Source organism: Sinohyriopsis cumingii, unplaced genomic scaffold (genome assembly GCF_028554795.1).
Source record: "Sinohyriopsis cumingii isolate HCF-2022 unplaced genomic scaffold, ASM2855479v2 utg000131l, whole genome shotgun sequence".
NCBI classification, from domain to species: Eukaryota; Metazoa; Mollusca; class Bivalvia; order Unionida; family Unionidae; genus Sinohyriopsis; species Sinohyriopsis cumingii.
In genome coordinates, this window is record NW_028315872.1 from 2,592,284 (window position 1) to 2,604,327 (window position 12,044).

Here is a 12,044-nt window from a genome sequence, read left to right on the forward strand (position 1 = left end):
TGTGCAGTCAATCTATGCGACAGTGATTCAACATGACGGAAACTCAGAAAACGATCCATTGGGGTGCACCAGCAGGGGAGACTGCCCAAGGGAACCCGGACTTACTTTCAGAAGAGGTACATTGGGATTTTGTGGATTTTCTTACCTCGCAAGAATTTCTTCCGGAACCTTCGTTACCTTCTTCATTACCGCAAGTGGAGAATTTTAGACAGAGACAGAAAGAAGAATTGGAGAAATTTATGCAACGACAAAAGGAAGCGGAACAAGCTTTTCTCCTACAGCAACAGCAACAGCAACAAGAAGAGGTAAGAAAAAAACAACAGCAACAACAGCAAGAAGAAGTAGCAGCAAAGAAACAAGAGGGTGAAAATCAAACGGCTACGGTACTGTTGGACATTTTAGCGGAGTTAAGAAGTCTGAAACAAATGTATCAGACTTCTTTATCACGACCGAAGAGAATACGACCTTCCCGAGCTAAACACGCCAACCCTGTGACTAAGCCTGTCGTACCACCCTTAGTGATTTCAACCCAATCATCAGAAGTAGGCCTTGGCCGTGGCAAAGGCTGAAGGCAGTTAAAGTTGATTGGTTAAACTCACCCCTACACCAAAATAAAAAGGTCCTTTTCAGGGCCACCCACATTTCTCGAAAAGAAATACAATTTCAATTTGCCAATAACTCAAAAATAAACCCCACCCATTTTACCCTTATAGTACGTGTCTGTGTATGAGTACGTGAGTGTAGCTTCTTATTTTAAAATCAAAACTCAAAGACACTTACCTTATATCATTCATGTATTCTTTTATCCATTGTTACAATCCAATTCACAATTCACCACAGAACACTTTAATTAAAAGTTCATTGACTTCTTCTTTCTCCTTGTTTAGTCTCTCTGTTTTTTGAATTTCTTCACCGTCACACTCTTTTCCTCTTCTTCTTCCTCCTCGCTTTCTTCCCTTCTTTTTTTCGCCTGTTTCTTTGCTTCTTTTAAATAGAATTGTCTTTTTTCTTCCTGTTCTTCCTCTGAAGAATCCCTCTCTTCTTTCGAAGAATCCCTCTCTTCTTCTGAAGAATCCTTCTTTTCTTCTGACTCCTCTTGTTTCTTTTTTGGGCAATCTGGAGACCAATGTCCTTTTTCTTTACAATAATAACAGGTATCTTGACTTTTGTCTTTTTTAGCCCCTGTTTTTTTTCTTTTTTGACGGTCTGGACACTCTGAAGACCAATGCCCTTTCTTCTGACAGATATAGCAAGTATCCTGACTCTTATCTCGAAAGGAAGGAGAGTAGTCCGTCGGCTGGTCTGAAGAGAATTTTCTAATGACCCCTCGCAAAGCTCTGATGAAACGTTCCATCTGGGTAGTCTCTTCCATCGTTCTCCTCGGTTTGAGAGTGAAATGAATAGTGAAAGGACAAGACACACCCTTTTTATATACGCTGGTTTGCCATGACTATAAATTAGTCTATGGTGTTTGAACTTGAGTCATTTGACGTTTTGCACTCAAGATGAAACGATCCTATTCATTCGAGAAGAAAGAAGAAGAAGAAAGTAAGAGGCAGAAACGTGATCTATCGCCTCGTACCAGGGATGAAATCTTGGCACAAATTCATGCCAGTGATTTTGAAGAGGACATGAGTGAACCAGAATCCGAACCCTCTAAACCAAGTTCGTCACCCTTAGTCAACCCTGAAAAATACTATTCCATTCGAGAGACGGAAAAGCGCTCCTCTAGAAAATTTAGAACCACGGCTTACACCTACAAGTTTAAAGATTTCAAGGCCGACGTACCCTTAGAGAAAGCAGAAGGGTTTATCACCGAGATGTGGGATTCTTTGCTCACTGCACTCAAGCGACAATGTCAACCCAAAGAAGACGATCGCTTGACACTATCCATAGATCACGACGGTTTGAAATCCCCTGTTTGGATCGAGTTTAGCAGACCCGCAGAACTGACCCCTTCCAAAGTCATGGACAAGATTCAACACGTACAACAATCTAATGACCAGTTTGACATCACCGATGGTAAAGCCACACTGAAAATGGCTCACGTCTCTCTTCCTCAAGGGACAGGACGCAAAAAGATGTTATTGGTGGACGACCTTCGCAACACCGAAACAAGTCTCGTCCGAATTAACAACCCTCAAGACCAGATGTGTTTAGCTCGAGCCATCGTGGTGGGACGAACCTATGCCAACAAGAACGACACGGTAGAATGGAAAAGAACCTGGGAGAACATTCGAAAATCGAACCGAACCAAACAACGAAACGAAGCAGAACTCCTGTTGCAACAAGCTGGCCTGTCCAAAGACACACCCTGTGGCATTCCTGAGATGCAAAAATTGCAAGATGCCCTAGCTCCACGCTACACCTTGAAACTGCACCCTCAAGAAATGCGCGGGTCTCTGTTGTTTCGAGGCCAAGATTTTAAGGACGGAAAATACATTCATGTCTATCATCACGATGAACATTTCGATACCATTACCAGTATCACCGGATTCCTGGGATACAGTTATTATTGTGAGAAATGTGATTATGGTTATAACAATCGAGAGCAACACAAGCATTGTGGATGGAAATGCCCAGGATGTTTGGCCTCTCCACCCTGTCTGAGCGAAGAACCAGTGCCTTGTTCGACTTGTCTGCGCACGTTTGTCAGCCCTGCCTGTTACCAGCAACATTTGAAAACACAAGGTTCACAGAAGAAATGTGCTTGTCAACTCCTGAGATTGTGCCCTACGTGTGGACAAGGCATACTTACCAACAATGCCAAGGCACACGTATGTCGAGGAAAGAAAAAATGTCACATTTGTCACCACATCGTGGACTTGGAACACGAATGCTACGTGCAAAAATACCAACCCCCACCAGAGAAAGAGGACGGTCACAAGAAGAAAGGCAATTTCATCTTTTTCGATTTCGAATGCATGCAAGAGACCGGCATTCACATTCCTAATTTCTGCGTGGCTCATCGAGCGTGCGAGAAGTGCATTCAAGAACCTATCTTCAGTCATTGCCCTCACTGCAGCAAGATTCCCGGAGGGCGTGAAAAAATCTTTCGGGGACCAAACACGTTAGCCGATTTTGCCCAATGGGTCTTAGACCCCATCGACAAGACGTGGAGCCAAGAGGACATCGAACGTTACGGAGATTGTCATCGTCATGCCACGGTGATGGCTCACAATTTCTCCGGATACGATGGACAGTTTCTTTTGAGGTACTATACGGAACATGGCACCGAACGTCCTAAAGTGATTTTGAACGGAGCCAAAATCATTTTCATGCAAGTGGGACAAGTACAGTTTAAAGATTCGATGAGTTACTTGGCCATGCCTTTGAGTCGAATGCCTAAAACGTTTGGAATGACAGAAATGGCTAAAGGGTACTTTCCACACTTTTTCAATACGGAAGCCAATCAACATGCTGTTCTACCCCATTTGCCTGAGGCTCACTATTACGACCCCGACAACATGCGTACCGAACAACGAGAAGCTTTCTACGCTTGGTACCAAGCTCACGCCTCGGACCCTTTCGACTTACAGGAAGAAATGTTAAAGTATTGTCGTTCCGACGTGGACATTTTACGGCGTTGCTGTGGAAAATTTCGAGAACTGTTCATGGAACAGGGAGGGGTCGATCCTTTGAAAGAAGCTTGCACCATTGCCAAAGCGTGTTCCTTAGTGTACCGCCAACGATTCATGCCTTAAAACACCGTGGCTGTCATCAGTCCTCAAACGACCCACTATGTCAAGCGTCAATACTCGGTCAAAGCCCTACGCTGGTTACATTACTTGTGCGACAAGGAAGACAAATGGATTCAGCATGCCCGCAACGGAGGAGGCGAAAAGACCATCGGAACGTATTCGGTCGATGGCTGGGACTTAGAAAACCCCAAGATCGTGTACGAGTTTAACGGTTGCTTATTTCACGGATGTCCCGTCTGCTACCCTGACCGTGACACTAAAAATCAGTTTTTACAATGGACCATGGAAGACCTGTACCAGGACACTTGTCAGCGACGCCTAAAGCTAGAACAGCAAGGTTACCAAGTGGTGGAAATGTGGGAACACGAATACGATCACCGTATGAAAACCGATCCCGAGTTTAAACGCCTCGTGGAAAGTTACCAGTTCATGGACCCGCTGAACCCGAGGGATAGTTTGTACGGAGGAAGGACCAATGCCACCTGTTTGCTGTACCAAGCCGACGAAGAGAAAGGAGAAGAAATCAAATACTTGGACGTGTGTTCGCTGTATCCCTACGTGTGCAAATATTGTCGCTTTCCTGTAGGGCACCCGCAATTGCTGACGGAACACATCGACCTGAAAAACATTCGACAATACGAAGGCTTGATCAAGTGTAAAGTTTTGCCTCCCACGAACCTATACCATCCCGTCTTACCTCACCATTGTCAAGGCAAACTGATGTTTCCCTTGTGCCGTACTTGTGCCGAAACGTGCAACCAGGACCAACCTTGCCATCACAGCCAGGAGGAACGGGCCTTGACGGGAACCTGGGTCAGCGTGGAATTGTTCAAAGCTCTGGACATGGGATACCAACTGTTAGAAGTGTACGAAATTTGCCACTTTCCCAAGACACAACAGTACCACAAGGGTGACCCTACTCAGAAAGTCATTTTCGCCGACTACGTGGATGCTTTTTTGAAACTGAAACAAGAAGCCAGCGGCTATCCTTGCTGGTGTCACACTCCCGAAGACCAAATACAATTCAAAGAGAAATACTACGAACAAGAAGGCATCTCTTTAGACCACATCGAAAAAAACGAAGGCAGGCGATCGTTTGCCAAAGTGATGTTAAATTGCTTGTGGGGTAAAATGGCACAACGACCCTGTTTACCCAAGACGGAATATTTGACAGAACCTTCCCGCTACTTCCAGATGATTCACGACAAAACCAAATACATGAAACACGTGGACGTCGTTCGAGAGGATTTGATCTTGGTCAATTACGAAGAAGATCTGGACTTTGTACAAGACGACCCTTTTGGAAATGTCATCATTGCGGCTTACGTGACAGCTCATGCTCGCTTAAAATTGTACGAAGCTTTAAAACTGTTAGAAGAACGCGTCCTGTACTTTGACACGGACAGTTGCATTTACATCCATCACCCGAGTCAACAGCACCCTGACATCGAAGGAGACCGTTTAGGAGCCTGGACAGACGAGCATCCCGACGACAAGATTCTAAGTTTCGTCAGTGGTGGTCCCAAAAATTACGGCTATGAATACCGTGACAAACAAGGAGAAGTGCACACGACGTGCAAAGTGAAAGGACTGACTCTGAATCATCGTACCAGTCGAGTGGTCAATTTTGGGGTATTGAAAGAAGCCTTGCAATCGGGAGAGGATGGAAACTTTAAAGTGACCACCTATCAACCGAACAAGATTGTACGTTTACCCACTCACCACATCGTCAGTCGACCCTTGGAAAAAGTCTATCAAATTGTATACCAGAAGCGAGTGCGACTTCCTAATCACTTCACCTTACCGTACATTCACGTCGGTATTGGTCTGTATATGAAAAGGAACCCTAGGCAAGATCGATAGTTCATTGTTCATTGAAGTAACTTACCATGTCGTTGACGAAGAATAAACCAGATTGGTTAGGAGTCAAATGTTGGACATCACCGAGACCAGGGTTTTGAGGCTTGGACACAAGAGGTGGCCTAGTATGCACGAGAGTTATTCAAGGAAAAAGTTACTTTTCAACCTGTGTTAGTGACGGTGCCAGAAGAACCCGTCACCCAGGACAGGACTGTCGTGGACAGGCCTGAAAGACACTTTCGGGAGGACAGTTGTGTGACCTTACCCCTACTATAGAACTGGTTAGAACTTTACCCAAAACATGTTGTACAGACACTTGTGTTTATTCCACGTTAATGGTTATCATGTGCCTTTTATTCTTGTACTTAAGCCTTTGGCTTTTATGTATTTTTTGTCTTTCGTATTCATGTTTGAAAAAAACATTCAATAAACGTGTTCTGAAAAAGTATATAAACTCTTGTCTTGTTTGTTTTTCGTGTCACAAGTGACATTTCTCACACCATGGCTACCTCTGCTGTCTCTGCTCCCTCTTCCTCTACTGTCAAAGTCATCGACGAACACTTAGATCGTGCCAGTTGGGAGGCTTTGTATCTTCGCCATCCCTTTAACATGCTCATTGCTGGACCTAGCGGTTCAGGCAAAACCGAATTCGTCAAACGTTTGATCGAACATAAACATCATTTGATCGATCGACCCCCTCAACGAATCGTGTGGTGTTACAAAGAGTGGCAATCGGCGTACAGCCTCTTGCGAGAAAGTCAAGGCGATTCCATCGTGTTTGTGGAAGGCATTCCTAAAGAAGACGATGGCATCGTCTCTGACTCCCGTCTAACCCATTTGGTCATTTTCGACGACATGTTAGGAGAAGACGAAGAAGAAATTAAACTGTGGTTCACGCGCAAAGGGCATCACCGTAATGCCAGTGTCGTTTACATCACCCAAAATTTGTTTCAACAAAGTAAAGCCCATCGCACCATCAGTCTCAATGCGCATTACGTGGTCTTGTTTAAAAGCCCTCGAGATAAATCGCAAGTGCAAGTCTTAGCCAAACAGTTAGGAACGGCTTGGTTGACTCAGGCGTACGACGATGCCACTCAAACTCCACACGCCTATTTACTCGTCGATTTGAAACCTACGACTCCCGAGGATTTGCGATTTCGTACCCACTTATTTCACCACTGGTGCCAAGACGGAGGGCCTGTCCTGTACACGTCTCCGTCCTCGACTTCATTTCACTCCCCATAAAAAAATCTATAAAAACCTCAGACCCTTTTTCGTCTGTCTCACTCTCAGTGCGAACATGACGTCCCTTCAGTCGCATCTTCCCGTCAAATTGATTCGTGCCTTGTATGGCATCAGTCGAGAAAAAGATCCACAAACACGAGCTCGTGTCTTAGAAGCTAGTCTCAAAGAAGTCTTACGATGGTTCACGGTGACGGCACGTCAATTACTCCAAGGAATCATTCAGATTCCTCATCAAACCAAACGCTTTTTCGATCGAAACAAAGTCGCTTTGGTCCAACTGGCCGATCGCCGCATCGACACTCAAACCAAAAAACCTGGAGGGAGCGGTACTCTAGGAGGGGTCATCATTCGCTCACTCTTAAGATTGGATCCTAATGCCCCCAAAGTTATCCCCAAGACAAAAGTCCAACGAAGCCCCAAGAAGAAAAAGACCAGGTCCCCAAGGAGAACTTCTCCAGTGGCAGGACCCTCCTCTGACCAGACACCACCACCACCCCGGAAAAAGAAAAGAAGCCCCCAGAAAAAGAAAAGTCCGCAGAAAACTAGTCGCAAGAGAGGCACTTCGGCCAGGACGCAACCTTACACTCGCAAACCACGACCTGCCACGGCGGTGACTGCGTCTACGGCAGCTTCACGTTTGTCCACTTCTCCGTTAATGACACCCAGAACTGAAGAGTACTTGGAGACGTTGATCACACCAAGAACTTCTCCGTTGATGACCCCCAAAAGAACTTCCCCAGTGGCAGGACCTTCCAATTTAGTGGCAGTGGCTGCTGCTCACAAAGTACCTTCTCCCAAAATCAAAGTTCAAGAAAGATCGGGCATGTTACAAAGTTTGCTGGATTTGTCCAAGCAAGAACTGGCTCGATTTAGTCCGTTACGTACCCCTGCACGACGTGTCATGCCTGTCCTCAAACTAATACGACGTAAAGACAATCAGTGGCGACGCGTTCCAGTATAAAAAAGGCCTGTAACCAAGTCGGGTATCAGTGTTTTTTTTGGTGCTCCTGAAGACTCAAAGATGTCACCCTCCAGAAAACCCCAAGGAAAGAAAAGGAAAGGACTGCCACCACGTTTAGCCAAATATGGGGACATGTTATCTGTCCTGTCCAAAGCTTCTCCACCCCTACGAAAAAAACTCATTCAAACGGCCTCCAAAGAGGTCATCGATACCGTGTGCGAATGTTCTTTGAACGTTTTGAAAGGCACGATCCCTTTGTCCAAACACCAGAAACAATGCTTAGGCAAACATCGTCACGTTCTTCGCCAAATGGTTCAAAAGAAAATTCCCATTCGTCAAAAAAAGAAGATGTTAGTGCAACGTGGAGGTATTTTACCTCTCTTGTTAGGCCCCATACTGAAAGGAGTCTTGGGAACCATGTTGGGAGGACTGGTGGGAGCAAGATTAAAAGGCCCTCGGAAGTTCCAAGATCTCAGAATCGACCCCTGACAACCCCATGGAAGGACGAAAACTAGCTTTAGTACCTTACAAACGATGGATGGAATACCATCGGTGGCAAGAACAACGCACCCCGCATTTACCTCCCAATCCCCATTTGAGCGAGATGTCCCAGTTACAACACGAATTGCAGTCCTTGATAGATCGCCAAGATTTGTCCGAAACAGAAAAATCGCAAAAGTACGGTCAACTCTTGCAACGACTGCAACTCTTTCACCAGAAAGCTTTAGACGAAACAGCTCTACCCACTCTGAAAGATTTTAAGACCTTGATGAAAAGTCCAGCACCATCACCAGTACCAGTACCAGTACCAGTACCACCAGTACCAGTGACCAAGACAGAAAAAGGAGAAGAAGAGGAAGGGTTTCAAACTCCACCAGAAAAAGTACGCAAGTTAACAACACCACCTACCTCCAGAGTTGGATGGATTAAAAACATGATGGCCACCCCTTCTTCCTCACAAGAGAAAAAGAAAGTGAAGACAGAAGTGAAGACAGAAGTGAAACAAGAACCGATATCCCCCGCTCAGACATCCTTCTCCTCTTCGACACCTATTGCTGGCCGCACACGCAAAGCATTGCAATCCAAGAAAATACCCCAAGAGAAAAAGAGCAGCATCCTCCAAGAGTGGGTGTCTTATTAACACACCAACCAACACAAAAAAAATGGAAAAAGTCTTAGCCAGCATTTACTACGATCCCTCCCATCCTGCAGGTTACGCAGGAGTTCAAAAATTGTATCGTGCTGCCAAAACGCGACTGAAAAGTCTCCGTTTACCTCAAGTGCAACGATGGTTACAAGAACAAGCTACCTACACTTTACACAAACCCATTCGACGCAAGTTTGCCAGAAGTCGCACCCGAGTGGAAGGCATCGATCATCAATGGCAAGCCGATTTAGCCGATGTCTCTCATTTGGCCAGCTACAATCGTGGCTACAAATATTTGTTTTGTGTCATCGACGTCTTTTCCAAATTTGCCTGGGTCGTGCCCTTGACTTCCAAATCGAGCAGCGAGTTAGTGCGAGCCCTGCAACGGGTGTTGAAACAAAGCGGTCGTCACCCTCTTCGATGGCAAACGGACAAAGGCACCGAATTTCTGAACCAAGCTTTCCAAAAAGAATTAAAGAAACGTGACATTCATTTTTCTACCACCGAGAATCCCGAAACCAAAGCCAGCATCGTGGAACGTTTTCAACGCACTTTGAAAGAACGCATGTGGAAATATTTTACGCATCACCACACTCTGAAGTACATCGACATCTTACCGCACCTGGTGCAAGCGTACAACCAATCTTACCATCGAAGCATCGGACGTGCCCCGCAAGACGTGACTCCCGACAACGAAGTGTTGGTGTTTGAGCGTCTGTTTGGTACGTCCCCGACGAGGGCTGTCCCCGAGAAAAGTGGAATGTTGGCCGTAGGAGATTGGGTGCGCATTGGCAAAACCAAACGCACTTTCGACAAAGGTTACTTACCTAACTGGACGACCGAATTGTTTCGCGTCACTGGACGAGTGCATGGCCGTCATCCTGCCGTCTATAAATTGGAAGACATGAACGGAGAAGTGCTCAAAGGAACGTTTTATTTGCCCGAGTTACAACGTGTCACCAAAAAAGAAGACGACGTGTACGACATCGAAAGCATTCTCGAACGCAGAACCCGTAAAGTGGGCAAACGACGTGTCAAAGAAGTCAAAGTACGTTGGAAAGGATATCCACCCAGTTTCGATTCTTGGATCGACGCTTCGCAAGTCATCGACTATAAAAAGAAGTGACCATCATGCCCTTTCACACAGCAGACGCAGCTACGTCGACCACTCCTCCTTCACCTAGTTCTTCTGTGCAAGATTTACAAAAACAACCCTTGTGGGTGTGGTGTGGAGAACGTGTGCCTAAAACGCAAATCGTCTTTTTCTGCCAAATCTTCGTGGTGTATTGTGTCATCGGGGCAGCCATCGCCAATTTGAGTTTGCAACAAGGAGACAAACAATTGTGGACCATTTTATTGAGCAGTTGCATCGGTTACCTGCTTCCTAATCCCTCCCTGAAATTCTCCTCGAACGGGAACCCCGGGAACCTTGTGTCCAGTGCCAGTGCCAGTCACCACTCCAACCACAACCAGAACCCCATTTTGGGCAGAGACACGCCTCTGGCGTCCAGTAACCCCTCGGACAGCCACAGAATTCTGGAATTATGAGTCACCAAAACCAATTTTACTTAACTTTACCCAGTGACAGTTCCATGGAGGTGTTTCCCAACAACACGTTGTGCTGTTACACGGCCAAATTACCTCAGGCCATCCAGTTAGATCACGAAGCCCATTGGGAAGTGGCTTTAGTAGAAATGATTCACCCGACCCAAGTCCTCAATGTCCTTCCCAATCAAAATTTTTTTGATGTCGAAGTTCATGACGAGCAAATGCAACAGTGGATGGATAGCAATGTCAAATATGACAAGAAAACCCGTACACAAAAGTACACCACCTATCACTTGTTCATTCCCCCAGGCTATTATTTTAGTGGTCAACATTTGGTCAGCACCATAACCTCCAGGTTTAATGTCGTGTTTCTGAAAGCTTTGGAGCATGTCAACAAAAATGTCACCATGGAGTACCACAAAGCAGCTCGTCGCTTCTTGATGAAATTTGAACGGAGTAAAATCCTGTCCATTTTATTTTGTCCTGAATTGTATGACATGTTGGGCGGAGACATGGACATGAGAAAGACCATGATCAAGAAAAACGAATTACCCATCGTTTACGACAACGAGTCTTTTAGCAAGCTATTTCGTGCCCCGGTAGAAATGAACCAAGGACTGAATTTGATGTTCGTGTATTCCGATGTGGTGGAGTACAACGTGGTGGGACACACCTCCGTACCGTTACTGCGTGTCATTCCTTTCAAAGTGGATTCTGCCACGAACACTGACGAGGAAGGTGGAAACACTTACCACGTCCACCGCGAATTTGTCCATCCTCACTATTTGCCGGTCAGTAAGTCGTATTTGGACACGGTCAACATTGCTATAAAAGGAGATCTGGGACAAAATATTCCATTCACCAAAGGAAAAGTCACGGTGAAACTCCATTTTCGAAAACGGTTCTCTCACGACTCGTAAGTCATGTATCCAGTGTACCGAGGGGTTGCTCGACAGCGAGGACACGGCTTAGGAGACATGTTAAAATCGGCCTTTCGTTCGGTGGCCCCGGTGTTGAAACCGATGATGACACGCGGATTGCACGCCTTGAAAGATGCGGCACTGACGCAAGGCAAAGAATTTCTCCAAAATGTCATCATCGACAAACAAAACCCTAAAGAAGCCTTCATGAGGGCAGGCAAAAATGTCTTGCTGCAAACGGGCAAAGACATTTTAAGCCAACGAGAAACACCTATAAATGCCCTGCACGCTACCGAGTCAGGCATTCAGCAAGGACAAGGCAGAAAGAGACGACGAAGAAAACACCCTTTCACCAGACTTCAAGCGAGAAAGGCCAAGAAAAGAAGAACCGTTCGAGACTTAGACGTTTTCGATTATTGAGAAAAGAGACAAAAAAAATGATGCACCGAGAATCTTGCGCTTGTTCCAAGACGGAACTGGATCTGTTTGCCATGCCCCCCACCATGATGACCATGCAAGAATCCCAGTGGGTGGAATTTCACCCCGTCTCCTCACTGACCGATTCCGCTCCCATCGAGTTTGAAATCAAAGGACAGCCCGAAGATTACATCGATCTGAATAGCAGTTACTTGTACCTGAAAGTCAAAATTCTAGATAAGACT